At 45.4% G+C, this 9,573-nt stretch overlaps 1 long non-coding RNA gene across 1 annotated transcript; it reads right to left on the reverse strand.

Moving 5' to 3' along the window:
- Positions 1-5,984: 5,984 nt before the first annotated feature.
- LOC140120590 (uncharacterized) lies at positions 5,985-8,183 on the reverse strand. Its single transcript, XR_011853894.1, has 2 exons — positions 7,984-8,183; positions 5,985-7,627 (listed from the first exon to the last, which is right to left on the reverse strand). It is a non-coding gene; the product is annotated as an uncharacterized lncRNA (long non-coding RNA).
- Positions 8,184-9,573: the final 1,390 nt, after the last annotated feature.

Raw genomic sequence — 9,573 nt, forward strand, 5'->3', positions numbered from 1 at the left:
AAATTTTTCAAATAACCTGAAGTACGATGTGTCACGAGAAAACAATTTTAAAATCACTTGGATATGTTAAAGCGTTCCGAAGTTATAACCACTTATAGTGACACAGGGCAGATTTGAAAAAATGGGCCGTGTCAGGAAGGTGAAAAGTGGCTTCAGCGTTAAGGGGTTAAAACGTAACATTTATTTCATCAGTAAAATATATCAATCTAAAAAAGACCACTATTGCCACAAATACTGCACCAAAACCAACACCTTTTTACCACTATGGAGTATTGGCATATATACAAATTATATACAAGGCACACATATACGTGCCATCGTAACCAACGATGACAAGGGGGGTCCCAGACAATTTGTGCCTATGGGAGAAAGTCACTGGTATTCACAATACATACAGACAATGTACCAATAGAAGGACAGCCAAACAATGAACGCAATAGTTCCAAAAAGTCAAATACCATTAGATCCAGATCATGTTAACTTACTGATCTTAATACAGACCCGGTAATAAGAGTAGTAATGCTGAAACAATTATCACAGTATGCGGGAAAAAAATGGAAAATTCTTACCAATCCTGGGTGCAGGAATAGACCATCAAATTCATGCAGATGATGATGAAACAATATGTCCCTTACAAACTAATACAGCACCTATTGTTGTCCATAAACTCCCGTCCTGACAAGGACGGTCCACAGCTGTTTCCTGTTACGGGACCATCTGATGACGTAGGGGTGAAACATCAAGGGCGAGCTACATGATAGGGACCTATATGTGTGCCTTGTATATAATTTGTATACATACCAATACTCTATAGTGGCAAAAAGGTGTTGGTTTTGGTGCAGTATTTGTGGCAATTGTGGTCTCTTTTAGATTGATATATTTTACTGATGAAATAAATGTTAAGTTTTAATATTATTCACCATGCGCTTTAATACTGATTGTATTTATAGTGTGTATAAATGGCCATTCCTGTAGTAAAAATAATTTTATTCTAGCATACTCACAACGAAATATTAAAAGCGCGCATATCAAAATAGTTAAAACTGCCAGATGACCTCATGCCCGACCTAGGTTTTGCCCTTTCGGCTTCATCTGGGGCCTGATCTCTGAGCAATTTATATTTTCAGGTGCATTTGAGAGAGAAGTTAACCCTATATGGGGTATAGCTGGAAACAAAAAAACTCTTTTCCACATGATTCTCCCAACAGCCTATGACAGTGATGGCGAACCTATGACACGGGTGCCAGAGGTGGCACTCTGAGCCCTTTCAGTGGGCACCCAGGCTTTCACCCCAGGACAGAGTTCACCAGGCTGTCCCAGACATCTTGAGATGCTGCCCTTTTTTTTTAAGGTGACAGATCCTTGACTGATTAGAACTGCAGTAAAAGTGAGAAGCTATAAACAGGGCCAGAATATCTTCCCCTTGATGGCCCCATGATTCTTCCCGCACAGAGAGAACCTGGAGAAAAACTATAATGATGACTAAATTTGCCCTTGTGCTTTAAATTGTATTGGTGTCCTCAGGGGGCCGAAACAATTTAATGGGAGCAATAAGTTACTGTTTAAATTGTCGCGTTGGCACTTGATGTTAAAATAGGGGGTCTTGGTTGTAGTTTGGGCACCTAGTCTCTAAAAGGTTCGCCATCACTGGCCTATCAACATAACAATATCATCTTACATCCAAACTTAGTTTACAAATGGCATTTGCAAATAACATTTATAAATATATCCTGACCACATGCATGAAGCACCTACACAACATATATCTAAACAAAACACATTCAATTTCACTTACCTATCTTCTAAAATACAGTAAGACCTAAAAGCTATAAAACATGTAGTATTCCTATTTGATCCTTACAGTCTCGAATCTCCCAACAAATTAAAACAAACCACCTCACCCTCCATATCAGCTCTCAGATCAGCTCTCAGATCAGGCACACACTCCCTTACAAAAAAATATTTCAAAGGAGTGTGGCCAGCCATGAAAGAGTGAGGCCGCATGGACCCTGAGCTCCGCTGTGCATCCCTCCTCATCCAGCGCCATCAGGCACCCAGGCATAGGGAAACCCACCAGAAAAGGGCTAGTTAAGACCCCTCACCCACGGCCACTTCTTCGCCGAGAATATGGCCTCAGCTCCTCTCAACACGCGGAGCCAAGATGGCCACCGCCACCCGTCCCCGCCACAAGCGGCTACAGTGGCTCTATCAGCACCAACAGCAGGTACGGGCGCAGCATTAATTAACCCCGGCCGCTCTGTTTCAACCCCAAGCAGCGCGTCTGCGAAGCCAGCAGCCCGGTTCGAAGACAGAATTATGGCACACGTCGCATCAGAAGAATTGGCACATGCTGCTCCCAATCAGCCTACCACCTACCTGATGCCACCGCCTCAGTGAGGTCTTGCAGAAGCACCAGCGGGGTGCAGGGCCTGCTACCAGCAGCGCAGGAGCTGCTACCAGCACCGCAGAGCCTGCTACCAGCACCGTGGACGACATCCCTCTGCAGGGGGAGGAAGAAGAGGAGCTACCCGGAGAAGGGATAGATCCAGACCAGGCCGAGACACGGGCTGGAAGTCCACCCAGAACCCCTACAGGTGACAGGCACAGAGACATGAGTGGGGACCCAGGGACTTAAGCCCTCACAAAACTGACCAGAGGCCTTCCTGTGAATACAGGACTGGAATCCCCTTAACTTCCTCCCTGCCACATGGGACACATAAAGGGAAAATGCCCACATCTGCTCACACAGGGCATACACCTAACCCATACCCAGGAACACTCACTCCTGCTAGGGGCTTGATGTAAGATCCCTCTTCAACACAGCTAGGACTCACTGGTGAGAGAATGCCCACCTTATCTGATCTTCATACCTTATATGCCTCTTTGCCCACTAAGGCTAACATGTCTAACTTCGCAGCGCAGATCACTGCCAATTGCAAGCAGGAACTTGCTAAACTTCACTATGAGATTTCAACGCTGCCAGGCAGAATCGATGTCCTAGACCAGGCCAAATCCTCAATGGAAACGTCCCTTGAGACCTTACAAGACACAGTTCAGTGCCAAATGCTATTTGCTATACAGCAACATATAGATGATATCGAAAATAAAAGTAGGAGCAATAACCTATGTATTAAAGGCCTGCTGGAAAGCGTCTAACAAGCTACTCTTCTCTCAACAGTGATCGCTATTTTCAATGGCCTTTTAGAGCGCCCACCATATATTGAATCGATGGAGCTCATCGGGCCCTAAGACCCCCTGACCCGAACTTCCAAACCCCTAGAGATGTCATCTGTCGGATCGACTTTTATGCGCTGAAAGAGCAGCTTCTCTTCAAAATCCGCTCCCAAAAGCAGATAACATACCAAGGGTCTACCATAAAAATAATGCCGGACTTATCCCGCTATACACTAGCACAACGTGCTGTTCTTCGACCCCTCCTAGATTTGCTGCGTGAACGTGACTAGAGATGAGCGAGCACTAAAATGCTCGGGTACTCGTTTTTCGAGATGAACTTTTCCCGATGCTCGACTGCTCGTCTCGAATAATAATTGAAGTCAATGGGAGACTCGAGCATTTTTCAAGGGGACCAAGGCTCTGCACAGGGAAGCTTGGCCAAACACCTGGAAACCTCAGAAAAGGATGGAAACACCACGGAAATGGACAGGAAACAGCAGGGGCAGCATGCATGGATGCCTCTGATGCTGCTTAATCACACCATCATGCCAAAATTATGGACAACAGCATGGCCATGACAGAGTGACCGAATGAGGCTAGATAGCATCTAAAACATACAATAATTGACCCTGACACTATAGGGGACGGCATGCAGATGCAGCGGCAGCAGTGGCAGGCTAGAGAGTGTCATGGTGACATACCCTAAATGGACTCAGGCTTCACCAAAGGAGGTGAGCAAGAAGCGCTGAAATGATTTCCTATGTGAACAAAAGGTTGACGGTATATTTAGTCGATAACACAGCATGGTGGCGACATAGTGACCAAGTTCCATAACGTATCTGGTGAAACACCCGAAAAATGAGCCTGACACAGCTCTTTTGATAAGGGGACGACATACGGAGGAAGCCATGGAGACGACTTCCATGATTAAGAGCGACAGTATGGGGCATTCATATTGCGCTGCTATGATTGCAACTTCAGGTCTCCAGCATGGCGGCGACAGATGGGCCGAGTTCCACTATGTATCTGGTGAAACACCTGAAAATTCTGCCTGACACAGCTCGTTTGATAAGGGGACGATGTATGGAGGCAGTGAAGTAGTAGTAGATTAAAGGTGCTGCAGTTAAAAATAAGTTAGTTGGATCTTGGGATGGAGCTGGCGCTCCGCTGCCAGGCGAGCTTTCGCCTATCCAAGCCCCTGTCTCTCGGCTACTCCCCAAACAGCACTTCTAAGAACCTTTTGTATAAGATCAAGTGTAGTAGCGTTCTTATAAGTTTGGGTTATGGTGGGTGAGGGGAATGTAAACAGATGCGCAAGAAGCGCTGAAATAATATCGGTAAATGATAAAAGTTTGCCAGTATATTTTGTGGATTACACAGCAGGGTGGCAACAAAGTTAACAAGTTTGATGTGGAAGCCATGAAAACAACCCAAAATTCTGCCTGACACAGCTCGTTTCATAAGGGGACCATGTATGGAGGCAGTGAACTAGTAGTATATTAAAGGTGCTGCAGTTAAAACTATGTTAGTTGGATCTTGGGATGGAGCTGGCGCTCCGCTGCCAGGCGAGCTTTCGCCAATCCAAGCCCCTGTCTCTCGGCTACTCCCCAAACAGCACTTCTGAGAACCTTTTGTATAAGATCAAGTGTAGTAGCGTTCTTATAAGTTTGGGTTATGGCGGGTGAGGGGAATGTAAACAGATGCACAAGAAGCGCTGAAATAATATTGGTAAATGATAAAAGTTTGCCAGTATATTTTGTGGATTACACAGCAGGGTGGCGACAAAGTTAACAAGTTTGATGTGGAAGCCATGAAAACAACCCAAAATTCTGCCTGACACAGCTCGTTTGATAAGGGGACCATGTATGGAGGCAGTGAACTAGTAGTAGATTAAAGGTGCTGCAGTTAAAACTATGTTAGTTGGATCTTGGGATGGAGCTGCCGCTCCGCTGCCAGGCGAGCTTTCGCCAATCCAAGCCCCTGTCTCTAGGCTACTCCCCAAACAGCACTTCTAAGAACCTTTTGTATGAGATCAAGTGTAGTAGTGTTCTTATAAGTTTGGGTTATGGTGGGTGAGGGGAATGTAAACAGATGCGCAAGAAGCGCTGAAATAATATCGGTAAATGATAAAAGTTTGCCAGTATATTTTGTGGATTACACAGCAGGGTGGCGACAAAGTTAACAAGTTTGATGTGGAAGCCATGAAAACAACCCAAAATTCTGCCTGACACAGCTCGTTTGATAAGGGGACCATGTATGGAGGCAGTGAACTAGTAGTAGATTAAAGGTGCTGCAGTTAAAACTATGTTAGTTGGATCTTGGGATGGAGCTGGCCCTCCGCTGCCAGGCGAGCTTTCGCCAATCCAAGCCCCTGTCTCTCGGCTACTCCCCAAACAGCACTTCTAAGAACCTTTTGTATAAGATCAAGTGTAGTAGCGTTCTTATAAGTTTGGGTTATGGCGGGTGAGGGGAATGTAAACAGATGCGCAAGAAGCTCTGAAATAATATCGGTAAATGATAAAAGTTTGCCAGTATATTTTGTGGATTACACAGCAGGGTGGCGACAAAGTTAACAAGTTTGATGTGGAAGCCATGAAAACAACCCAAAATTCTGCCTGACACAGCTCGTTTGATAAGGGGACCATGTATGGAGGCAGTGAACTAGTGTTAGGGTAGGATTCAAGACATCCTCTTTTAGTATGCGTTGGCTGCGTGTTTCTAATCAATAAGCATGTGTGCACATTGTAAGAAATTAATTCAGACACATTTGCTGATTTAAATCTCACTCATGAGATCATGGCCATGGCAAATCTGCACTGCTAGAACTTTATTTGGTTTCACAAAACTATATAGAAATTATGGAAGAAGCAGAAGGGGCGGAGAATTCCCAGCTCGTGTAGTCTCTTGATTGGAGAACTTCCTTGCTGTTGCTTATTGACGTCAGGATTGAAGTCTTGTTGACATTCTTTAGCTTTAATTGTTTTCATTATGATCACGAGGCCAGCGCCATCTTATAATGAAGTCTCTGTTACAATGATTTTAGGAAAATAGAACAAGTAGAAATGACAGGATTTGATCAATCAGCAGGTTTACCTTAACAGTCCCCCCTAAATCCTGGAATTTCTCTCAGCTACTCTTAGTCTAGAAGGACCTATAGATCTGCCCATATGTGCTTCGCTCTCCTCTTCACCAGTTGGATGACAGCAGACCCCTGTTAGGTGTGCCCCCATTTAGTGGACTTTCACATATGGGAATCAAATCTCTACTCTACCTCTCCCTACTCCAGGGGCTGCTTGATATGTTTCAGGGGTGGTTGATCATAGAGGGATATCTTCATTATGCAAATTTAGGTAACTTAAGTAAGGGGTCTTTGGCTTGTCTAACTACTGATACCGATGATACTAGGTGGACTTGATGAGAGGGACCACATAACCCGCAATAAGTGACAAGAGCAAAATCACAATCCCCAATATCATCCGCACTTAAAGGAAACCCTTCCAATCCCCCAACTACAAAGTGAAGGATATAGCGTCCACTTCTGAGTTTCTCTTGAGGTCCCTGGACAGTACTTCAATCTTTTCAAGAGCATGGGTAATGGATCCATAGGGGGCGATGTCATCCGGGATGTACATGCAACAAGCCACTCCCACCATCTTACAGACTCCTCCCTTCTCAGCAAGGGTCATGTCCAAAATCATGCAGTTCTGGGAAGCATCTCGGATATAATTTACAAATCTCTGTTGATTACAATAAAAACAGTTACCCAACCAATATCTTTACTCATAGCTCTCTGGGGAATAATGGACTCTAGACTTGCCCATATCTGATTGTGGGCCTTGTACTCATCTGGGACCCCCCTTGGTGCTCCCACTGTATCTATATAAACGTTGTCATCTAGGTGCTTCTCTCTCAGACCTCCAGAATCCTTTGGGATTCTCTACCTTTTCTTTATGTGTCTGATCAACCTTATCCCTGGGGATCACGAGGAAGGAATACACAAGTGTTATCACCGTACACTCACCTTCCCAGCCTCTAGGCCTAACCTGACTCTCCTATCCCCACAAATCCAGTACACATCAGACACTGCTAATACAGGGTTACCTGTGCTGTCAATGTTAAAGAAGGTCATTGTCGTGTTGCACCAACCGTAGGTAAAGTCTCCTACCCTGGGGGCATCCTGGTCACCCCTATAGTTACAATGATAGTCATGGTTGGGGTGTCCCTGAGCATACAGTCAGTCAGAAGAGACTGACTAGCAAGAAGAATAAGTAAGCATGGAATAGAAAGCGTGGAAGCATGCTGACTTCCCTCTAGCTTCACAGACGTGGTACTGGTCAGCAGGACTTGGAAAGGACCATCATAGCGAGGCTCCAGACTGTCTCTCTGGTGCGTCTCTTTACCACCACGTAGTCTCCAGGCTTCAGGTTATGCGTCCTGAGGTCTCTGTCTGCATCTGAAAAAGGAATCAGAAACACTTTTGCAAGGCCTGGCTCAACTGTATGGCATGGTTCCACCTGGTTTCCTGCCATCAGCTATAGGGCCTTTGGGAAGTCGGGGCCTAGTCTGGGTGCGCAGCCAAAAAATACTTCAAAGGGGGGCAATCCCATCTTTCTGTTGGGTGTGGTCCTAACTGAATGGTGGGCAGCGGGAAAGCACTCGCACCATGGTTTCCCTGTTACTTCCATAGCCTCCTGGATCTCTAACTTAGGAGTGCTGTTTAGTTTTTCATTCCCACCACTAACTTGGGAAGGGCAAGGGGTGTTCAGGGCCTGTTCTACACCCAGGAGGGACAAGGTTTCAGGTCTTTACCTGTCCAGTGAAGTGGGTTCTGCGACCGGACTCTATGGTCTCTGGAAGACCAAACTTGCAGAAAAATCTCACTCACCAACTTCTTGGCTGCAGCTCTGGCAGTAGCCTTGGTCATGGGAGAAGCTTCTGGCCACCCTGGAAAGAGATCAATGCACACAAGCACGTTCTCCTACGTACCACTTTTTGGTAGCTGGATAAAATCCATCTGCAATCTCTGGAAGGCTTCTGTGTCAGACGGCAGGCGAACTAATTACAATGGGTATGTGCAATATGATTACTAATTACTGCTATCATGATAAATACATTTGTTTACCTTTAAAGTAAGATATAAAATAGAGCTGTCTTATTTGTTCCATGATAAGCTACAATGAAATGTGTGCTCTTAGATTAAGATATGCCCCCCATTTGGATGTACAGGCACTATGCACTTTAAACATTGTATACCGATTTTAGGATCATTCCTCCTTCTGGATTCATAGCATATCTCCTCAGGCACACCTCCCTTAGGAGGGCAGCACTTATCCCCATGCATCACCCTGCAAGATTTGTCTGATTTTGTGTAGTGTCTCCGCTTCCCCTTATATGTGACCAGCCTGTTCTCTTTGCTTTTAAATTGTTTGTCATTTGATTTGTAATAAAGATATAATTGTATTTTGCAATTTTTTGGTTGGAATGACTTTTTTTGTAGATAGGTTTTGTGTTTATTGAAGTCAACCACGATGTATATGTATGAGTTTATTACAACAGTGGAATAGGAGAAGGAAACCCAAGGAAATATAGATTGAAATTATATGTTACTATACTCCCTCCACTGTATGTACATGCGTGCAGCTGCATTGTTAGTACTAATCTCTGGAAGGGATACAGCGGCTTGGGTGTCACCTTCTGTGGGGACTTTACCACCTTACCTGGGCTTTGGCGGGCACAGACTATACAGGCTTTCACTAGTCTAGTGACAGGGGTAGTAATGCCTGGGGCAAACCACTTGTGGTTTATGAGCGCTAGCATGGCCATTTTGGATATGTGTTTGTGTCCGTGGCCTACTTGACTTACTGTTAGGTGCAAGGCTCCGGGCAGGCACACCCTCTCTCCCAGCATCCAGGTCCCATCGGCATCTGGGCTCCAGCTTTCCTCCACACTTCCTTCACTTCTGATGACTCTCGGGCCACCAGGGACTGGAACACCTGTGGATCAAACTTTTAGCTCAGAACTCACCGCTGAGACTTCAGGACAGTCTCCAGGCTCCATCTGTGCAGCTGCCTTCGCCATCCCGTCAGCCACATACTTGCCCTTGGCTTGTGGAGTTACCAAATTGTGTGTGGTTTAACTTTTACTATCCCCACCTCTTGTGGAAGTAAGAGAGCATCCATGAGCTCTTTAACCAGCATGCCATGCTTAAAGGGGGTCCCTGCAGGGGTGAGGAAATCTCTAGCCTTCCATATGGGTTCATAGTCGTGTTTAGACCCCAGGACTATACCTTGAGTATAGATGTTTGTCCTTTTACCTTCCACCAGCTGTAGCGCTTCCCTGAGTGCCGTCACTTCACTTCCTGCGCTGACCTATGTGGAGGGAGTGGTTCTGCTTGTACTA

Source organism: Engystomops pustulosus, chromosome 3 (assembly GCF_040894005.1).
Source record: "Engystomops pustulosus chromosome 3, aEngPut4.maternal, whole genome shotgun sequence".
In the NCBI taxonomy this organism is placed as follows: domain Eukaryota; kingdom Metazoa; phylum Chordata; class Amphibia; order Anura; family Leptodactylidae; genus Engystomops; species Engystomops pustulosus.